This window comes from Lithobates pipiens, unplaced genomic scaffold, assembly GCF_037356315.1.
Source record: "Lithobates pipiens isolate NorthernLeopardFrog02 unplaced genomic scaffold, aLitPip1_a1.2 Scaffold_8, whole genome shotgun sequence".
Taxonomy (NCBI): domain Eukaryota; kingdom Metazoa; phylum Chordata; class Amphibia; order Anura; family Ranidae; genus Lithobates; species Lithobates pipiens.
Genome location: NW_027507903.1, coordinates 608,122,407 through 608,131,982, shown reverse-complemented (window position 1 = coordinate 608,131,982; position 9,576 = coordinate 608,122,407). Strand labels below are relative to the sequence as shown.

Here is a 9,576-nt window from a genome sequence, read left to right as displayed (position 1 = left end):
AGCCGAGCTGGTGTAAGTTCTAAAGGGTATGTAGTTATTTGAGAAGTTATGTCAGCGACCTGCGACCAGAATGGTTGAAGCAACGGGCAATCCCACCAGATGTGGAGAAGTGTACCTTTATCAGCAGAGCATCTCCAACATTTGTCCGATGTTTCAGGTTTGAATTTGTTCAAAAGCTCTGGTGTGCGATACCACCTGGTGAGTGTTTTGTAGTTATTTTCCTGTATTGCTACATTAAGTGAGCCTTTATGAGCTATTGTGAAGATCCGTTCCCAGTCTGCCTCAGACAGATCAAGCCGCAAGTCTCTTTCCCAAGCTTGACATGCCTTCCCGTCTTTAGGGGAGGCTGTTGTGAAAAGCAATGAGTGAGTGTAGGAGATCATATGTTGCTGTGTTGAGGACTGGGAGCATAACTTTTCAAATGGGGTTAATTCCCGAGATAGACATGCAGCATGGTTATTAGTAGATAGAAAATGTCTGATCTGAAAGTAAGTCCAGCGTGGGAAGGGAGGGCTATTTGGGAGACTGGGAATTGCAGTACGCTCCAGCAGTTTGCCCGCATGGAAGAAGTGGTGGGCTAGGATTGTATCATGTGGCCATGTGTTTTTTAAAAAGTTGCTGGACATACCCGGAGTAAACTCCGGATTTAGGCGGACAGGAGTTAGGGGACCCGGGCTTGAGGAAATACGGAATCTCTTGCAGGCCTCCCTGAAGCAGCCTAGGGTTGCTCCTATGAGAGGATGCTTCTTTAGTGTATGTGGGATAAGGGAGGCTGGAATCCATGGTGTGGACTTTAGCGGTAAGTCTGAGAAGGATTCTTCCAAGGATATCCAGTCTTTACTACCTTTGTGTAGTGACCAGTCGGCTATCCTGCCAAGATGGCAAGCCCTGTAATAATTTTGGACATCGGGGAGGCCGATCCCTCCCTTAGTTTTAGGTCTGGAAAGTTGAACGAAGCTAATCCTCGGTCTTTTGTGTTTCCAAAGGAACTGTAGTGATAGATGTCTAACTGTCCGGAAAAATGTTTGTGGGAGTTTTATGGGAAGCGCTTGTAATAAATATAAGATACGTGGGAGGACATTCATTTTTAGAATGGCTGCACGGCCAAACCAGGAGAAGTGTGGTCTATCCCACCTCCGTAGATCTTCGGAAATGCTACGGACCAACGGGGCAAAGTTCTTGACGTATAGATCTGACAGTTGAGTGGTGAGTTGGGTACCTAGGTAAGTAATGGCATCTTTTTTCCAAACGAAGGGGAAATTGTTCTGACATTGGGTAACTACATCATCGGGTAGGGAAATATTGAGGGCGTGGGATTTAGAGAAATTAATCTTTAAGTTAGAGATGCGACGGAATAGATCGAAATCCTTAAGTAGAGAGGGGATTGACGTCAATGGTTCGGTCAGGAATAATAGGACATCGTCAGCGAAGGCTGCTAGCTTGTATGTGTGTCCTGCTACTAGGATCCCTTTTATGTTGTCATTGGAACGTATGCATTGGAGGAAGGGTTCTAGGGTCAAGATAAAGAGGAGGGGGGATAGGGGGCATCCCTGTCTCGTACCATTTCGGATGGGGAAGGCATCTGACAGGTGGCCGTTGACTCTGACTCTTGCCATAGGTGTGGCATATAGGGACATAATGAGGTTATACATTCGAGTCCGTATTCCAAAGTGGCGCAGGACTGCTCCCAGATAGTCCCAGGCCAGCCTGTCAAATGCCTTCTCCGCATCCAGTGATAGAAAGAAACCTCTGCGGTTTTGGGTGGTAAGCAAGTGGTGTAGGTTAATAGCTTTAATGGTATTGTCCCTGGCTTCCCTGCCAGGGACAAAGCCCACCTGGTCATTCATTATCACAGAGGGTAAAAAGGGCAATAATCGGTTCGCTAAAATTTTGGCAAATATTTTAAGGTCTACATTAAGTAGGGGAATTGGCCTATAGTTGGCTACTGAGGTGGTGTCTTTGTTTTCTTTCGGTATGACCGTGATATGGGCTTCTAATAATCTATGAAAAGGAGTAGAGGATGGTGTAAGGGAGTTAAAGGCTTTAAGAAACGGGGATGATAGGAGGTCCGCGAAGGTTTTGAAGTATGGCGACGAGAGGCCATCTGGGCCCGAACTCTTGCCAGGCTTTAGTTGTTTGATGGCCTTTTTAAATTCCTCATCGGATAGGGGGTTGTCAAGATCGCGAGCCTCTTCTTCCGGAATAGGGTTGGGGCTGTATTTGTTGAGAAAGTCTGTGATTAGTGTTTGTCTTTTAAGTTTACTCAATGGGGTGTCAGTTTGTTGGGGGAGATTGTATAATCCTTTGAAGTATTGTACGAATTGTGTTGCTATGTCAGTTGTGGCTGAGTAAGATTTACCCTTGGGGTCTTTTATTGTGTGGACGTTAGCGGTGGCCTTTTTGGTTTGGAGTGCTTTCGCTAACAACTTCCCACATTTGTTTCCTTGTTCATAGAAAAGTTTATGGGTCAGGGTAAATTTGCGCTGGGTCTTGTGGTTGAGAATGTCCATATATGTGCTTTGGGCATGTGTTTGCTTGTGGGCCTTTTCTAGCTTCTGAATTTTGGTGGTCAGTTCCACGAGTATAGTCTGCTGTTCTCTCTTCCGGGCGGCTTTAAGGGTTATGAGTTTGCCACGAATTACGCATTTATGCGCTTCCCACAAGGTAATGGGAGACGTCTCCGGGTTGGCATTTTCTTGGAAATACGCATTAATGGCTTCCCGTATATCTGTAATATCCCTTTCTGAGGTGAGGAGAGAGGAGTCAAGTCTCCACGTTTTGGTGGCTGTGCAGCGCTCAGGGAGTGTTAAAGTAAGAGTCACGGGGTTGTGGTCTGCTAATAGCAGTGGTTCAATTGTGGCTGATGTCATGAGGGGTAGATCCTTCTGCGAGAGGAATATATAATCAATTCTAGAATATTTATTGTGGGGGGCGGAAAAGAAAGTGTAGTCCTTTTCAGCAGGGTGCAGCATTCGCCAAGTGTCATGTAATAGGAGTTCTTGTAATTGCAGCTTAATCTGTCTGAGCGCTCTATACGGCAGGAATGAAGATCCCGATGATGCGTCTAGGAGGGGTTGTAGAGGCACATTAAGGTCACCCCCCAGAAGTAGGATTCCAGACTGGAAACCTATCAGGGCAGAAACTACGGATCGGACAAAACTGACCTGGGCTGTGTTAGGGCTGTACACATTAGCTAAAGTAACAGTTCTGTTGTGTATGGTTCCTTTCAGAAAAAGAAAAGCGCCCCTCTGGGTCTATAAGGGTGTCAGTCGTATGCCACTTCACATTTTTTGACAATAAGATTGAGACCCCTTTCGTTTTCGCTATAGGATTCGGTGCATGGAAAGCTATCGGGTACAAATGGTTTGACAATTTCGGTATGTTTTTTGCATGAAAGTGGGTTTCTTGCAGGAAGACTATGTCCGCCTTCAATTTGGCCACCATATCTAAGACTTGGCTACGCTTCTCAGGGATGTTCAGGCCCTTAACATTTTGTGAAACCACCTTAACTTTGGTCAGTGGCATGGTATTACGTGTGCCAGTCATGGTTGACTGCCACCGAAGGGAGGATCCCAAGAGGCGTTATCTGGGGTAGAAGTTAGCTTCCGTGTGTGTTTCAGTTTGAGAGGGAGGATCGGAAGGGACCGAGAAGGCGAGGCCCAGGATTGAAAGGAAAGGGGGAAGGGTTGGAGGGGTAGGAGATCTACAGGGAGTGGGGGTGAGGATTGACTTTTTATTATGAAAAACAAATGATTGATAAGACATATTTACAGAGTACTGGCTGCACACTCCTGTGATCAGAATGGCCTTCTAGCTTAATTGTTGGTATGCTGACTTATCGGCATATGTAAACACAGAAAATTCTACATAAAATGGAAGATGTACAAAAGACAAATATGACTTCAACATGGCTAAACTACTTTTCAAATCACATTTTATATATATATATATATATATATATATATATATATATATATATATATATATATATATCTTACAATTAAAGTAATTGAATCAAAAAGTACCCTAGAATGTGATTTCAAGAGGGAAACAAATCAAACACAGAGATTTCTTTAATTTTGTAATTTTTCCAGTGTCTGGTGTGGATCCAGGTGACTTTAAGTTTTGCACAACTGTACATGAAATAGATGCTGTATTGAATCTCCAAACATTTGCTTATATAGAAATGTCTCTTAACAATCCACAAGACACCTGGCTTTAGTTTTAGCTACTTCCTAACTTTTAGGATATGGAATTGGGGAGAAAACACATAAATGAATTTGTCAAAAACCTTAAAAGATCAGCAACATTCTCTGTGAGATCCGAATGGAGGACTTCAGCTGCTGAGACAAAATATAAGCAAGTAGGTAACACACTCCCAAACCAAATCCCATAGGGAGAGTGTCCAACATCCCCTTAGGGGCTTGATAAAATATAAGAAAACATTCAGGGAAAAGTTTTCTAGTTTCTTACTCTACTTTTGCAGCTACATTGTAGACAGTAAGGAGTGTAAAAATAAAACCTCAAAAGTTCTAGTAAGGACTCTCCTATAAAAATGATTTTCTCTGTAGATTCTGCACTCTATACTTAACAAACTACTTCTGATGACACTTTTTTTTACTGTTGCCTTTGCAGTAGCATTTGCCACTGGGCATCCAGAAAACATGTCCATACAGACAAAATACATACTCGTAAGATCCTGACTTGGACATCTGGATATACCTTTTTGTTATCTCTGGAAGTGATGTTCAGCTTTTGGTAACACCTTTGATAACAGGTAAAACAAGAAGTGGTATGTTATAAAAAAAAATTAAAAAAACAACCGTGGAGAACCCTGGCTTTATCCCACACTCATTTATAGCCATAACTGCTTGTGACTGATGGTCCATGTTTCAAGCTGGAGGGAAAAGAGTGTCTAGCAGACATAAATGATCACCTTTTCCAAAATTTCATAAGAAGTTTCCCCCTGTGGACCACCTGTTCTTCTCGTTCTGGGGTCCTTAAAGTTGAATTATTAATCCCAGCTATACTGGGCCAGAACTAGGGTGGAATCTGTGAGTTGCACAGACCCAGCAAGTGTCCAGGGCTGTAAATGCAGCATCCTTAGTTACCTGGTCTGCATTCATGTGTAAATTTTTAATGTTACTATGGCTATCTCAGCAAAAACCTGGAAGGCTGAAAACAGACAATCAAATTAACTTAGCATGCTTGTTCGGTTTTCCTGCCAAAGTAAAAACAAACTTTTGGCCCTTCAAATGGAACCAAAAGCAGAAAATCCTTTCCAGAGATTACACAAAGCTCTATCCAGATGCCCAAGTCAGAATCTTACGAGTATGCATTTTGTCTGTATGGACATGTTTTCTGGATGTCCAGTGGCAAGTGCTATCAGAAGTAGTTTGTAAGTGCAGAGTGCAGAATCTACAGAGAGTAGCAGAGGAAATCATTTTTATAGGAGAGTCCTTACTAGAAGTTTTGAGGTTTTAGATTATCTCTCTAAAATTGCTTACATTTTTCCCATTTGTACACAACACATGCATATCATTCTGTCACTTTCTTTTAAATCTTTAATATTTCCCTGCTTAACTTCTGCTTTCCTTATGTTGTTCTGATATCCTTTGCATCCCATGTATTGTAATCCCATACTTCACATACTCTAGTTTCTATGATCAGACAGGCAGCCATAGTGCTCATCCCATCTTCCCTCTCTGACAACATATAAAGTATTCTCTTTTAACTCTCATTTCTCTGTTTTAACTTTACTAGTTGTAATGCCTGACCCCAAATTCATCCCACAACTTAACATCAAAATGTCCCTTTCTGTCTAGTGTTAATTGTCACCCTTGATCCATCCTGCTCACATACAGTAGATAGCTGTTTCTCTAGCTGTTTACTCTACATGATTTTTAGTCCCTGTGGACTTGGTGGTAACCCAGTTACCCATTGTGGATCCCTGTCCACTTCAACCATTAATCTAGGGGCTCAGTATAGGCGGAACCGCACCTTTGGTTCATATATTTTATAACGCTCCTTGCGCTGGGAATTTTTGAGGGTCTCTTACCCTTCATTCCCTTATTTAATTTAATGCCCGTAATGACTGCCCAGTCTTCTCTATGTGTGCCTATACCCTCTTGCCTCTAAACTACTTTATCTAGCAGATATGCTACATATACCTGTGAACAGCACTATTCTTCCCTTTCTTATCTCTAACACTCAGATGGACAGTAGACAGTGACAACATAACATATAACCACCAATCAATACAGCTTGATTAAGGGGAGTAAAATAGGTACCCTTTGTCCCGAAAATGCCTTACCGATCAAGGAAATCTGACAACTGTAAGCAAAAAAGAACTACCTCAGCCGGCTGATTATCAGAAATTCCCAAATCATCTCAAGCTCCTCGTTTTGGATTCTCAGGGTCACCTGTAAATTCTACTGGCTGGCTCACGATCTGACCTGGACATTTTATAGATAGGCAACTCCTATCCTCATATTGATTAGTGGTTCCAAATGAATAACTACTGCAGTAGGGAACAGACACAAAAGATACACTCTGCATCTTTCCAAATAACTGTTCTGCTTTATTATGATGCAATTGAAGGTTTTATAAACATGATTACGTAGGTACTACATTAAAATTACAATTATACATACGTAGGTACTATATTAAAATTACAATTATACATTTACGGTAACAAGGGGCGTAACATAGGCAGACTAATTCTAATCAGGACTTGAAAGAATGCAAACATTTACTGAAACCATTATTAGTGCTGTATGCACATACAAATTAGAATCCAGTTATATACAGAACTTACAAATTTCCTTTACACTAGTAATGGCGATGATCAGCAACTTATAGTGGGACTGCGATATTGCGATGGACAAATCGGACACTAACTGACACTTTTGAAACTATTTTGGGGACCAGTGACACTAATACAGTGATCAGTGCTAAAAAATGTGCACTGTCACTGTACTAATGACACTGGCAGGGAAGGGGTTAACATCAAGGGTGATCAAAGGGTTAAATGTGTTCCTAGAGCGTGCTTAGTAACTGTGTGGGAGGTGCTTTTACTGGGGGAAGGTAAAGATCTATGTTAGCAGAAACACAGGATCAGTACATTCCCCTCTCACAGAATGTTGGTCTGCTTGTTTACTGTACACAGGCAGACCGCCATTCTGCCTGTCTCCTGAACGATCGGCGGGTTCCCGGTGGACATCGCATCCACTGGACCCGCTGATTGGCTCCTGTTATGTCCAATCACAGCAGGAGCGGGTCACCGGTGGCATGCATGCATGCCCTAGACCTAGAAGTGTCAGATCACGTACTCGGTATGTGATCTGGCACAGAGCGGCCACCCCTCTGCAATATATGTGTGTGGGGCAGTCCGCAAGCGGTTAAAATACAATGATGATATAAATTATAGACCATTCATTTCTTTGTAAGTGGGCAAACTTACAAAATCTGCAGGGGATCAAATAAATATTTTCCCCACTGTAAGTTATGGATACGATTGATCAAATCTGCCCAGGTTCCCGGGTAATGTAGGCAGCCGCTCCCCTTCCCTGGCTCGACACACCCTGAGCATGGTTACGCTGGCTTTATATCCAGTATCCCAGCATGCAATTCAGTACTTTTTCTCTACCAATTGCCAGTACTGTATCAAAGCCATTGCGCTCGCTTGTCAGGTCCTCTCCCACTGTCCAATATGCCTCCCTATTGGACCAGTGTGGGACAGTCAAAACAAGCTGAGCTGCACCTAAGTACAGTGAGCAGACCTAACAAATAGACTCTGATATGCAGAGAGCACTCTAAGTTTTACCTGACCATCTTCCTGGTAAGCAGAAAGATAAAAAAAACTATATTCCGTTCTAGTACCTACCTAGGAGGGTGCTACATATATCATGTTTAGTGTCTAACAAATCATAATTTAATTTTGTTAAATTATAAGTTGGGTGTTGCATTATGAATCCTTGTCATATGGAGATAATAATGTATTTAGCATAGTTGGCTTTAAGTGTGTGTCTGCAGAACATATTAAAATAGTCTCTTGGCACAATACAGCAGAGTAAGGATGATTTTTATATTCTTTTACTGTTTGTGGCTTTTATTAGACAGCCTTGTCATTATGCCATGATTCTCTTTTTAAAGATTGACAGTAGTCAAACAGTAGTCTCCATAATTTAAGTAAAGTACTCACATTCTTGGGTCTCAGCTGGACGTGTTAGAGAGTATTATCAGTGTGGTTAATCCTTACCTGGGTTTCCTTATGAGGAAGTAGGCATGATGAATGGATGAGTGTGTGATTACACCAATCTCCCCACCACTCTGAGCTGACTTAGAGTGTGTGATGTTCTGAGATTGATCACTAATAGTCATTATATATTTTTAGTGTGTTTAAGAGTAGAAAAAGCAGTAAACAGCGGGGGAAAATAAATATTTGATCTCCTCCAAAATGTGTAAGTTTGCCTGCTTACAAAGAAATTAAGGGTTATTATCATAGGGGTATTTTAAACGATAGTTAAATGAGTTCCTAGAGAGTGCTTAGTAACTGTGGGGGAGGTGCTTTGACTGGGGGAAGGTAAAGACCTATGCTCCTGCTTAGCAGAAACACAGGATCAGTACATTCCCCTCTCACAGAGCCAATTGTTCAGGAGACAGGCAGAACGGAAGTCTGCCTATGTACAGTAAACAAGCAGACCACCATTCTACCTGTCTCCTGAACAATTGGCAGGTCCCGGCGGAAATCGCGTCCGCTGGACCCGCTGATTGGCTCTTGTTATGTCCAATCACAGCGGGAGCGAGTTGCCGGTGGCGCACGTGCACACTCTAGACCCGGAAGTGTCAGATCACGTACTAGGTATGTGATCTGGCACAGAGCGGCCACCCTGCTGCAGTATATGTGCGTGGGGCAGTCCGCAAGCGGTTGAAATACAATGATGATATAGATAATAGACCATTCATTTCTTTGTAAGTGGGCAAACGTACAAAATCTGCAGGGGATCAAATAATTATTTTACCCACTGTAGGTTATGGATACGATTGATCAAATCTGCCCAGGTTCCATCTATTGAGTACTTGCAAATAGGGATGGGCTGAACTTCCAAAGGACCTGAATAATGAACCCTATTAAAGTCAATGGGACCTGAACATCAAAAGTGCCCATTTTGAAGGATTATATGTAAGAAATGGTTATGGGGTCCGGGTCCTGTCCTGGGGGACATGTATCAATAAAAAAAAGTTTGTGAAAAACATCATTTTTAAACGAGCAGTTGTGACAAATCTGGCAAAGCACAGCCCAACTCAAGCCATATTCAACAAAAAGTATCATAAATCCCCACTAGATGGAAAACCCCTAGTGCGGGGGGGGGGGGGGGTATGAAAAAACAGTACACATTTTACTTTTTTATCATATCTAACACACACTAACACTGATACAAAATTTGAAATGCTTTTTTTTAATCCTAAATATAAATACACCAATTCTGAATTTTGGCCCTGACCTTTGACCGTGGCCTTTGACCTTAACCTTCACCATATCTCTTAACTGTGGCTCTGACCTAGATTAAACCA

At 42.2% G+C, this 9,576-nt stretch overlaps 1 pseudogene; it reads left to right on the top strand.

The window, feature by feature from the left end:
• The first annotated feature begins 8,237 nt into the window (after positions 1-8,237).
• LOC143965187 (U8 small nucleolar RNA) lies at positions 8,238-8,363 on the top strand (annotated as a pseudogene).
• Positions 8,364-9,576: the final 1,213 nt, after the last annotated feature.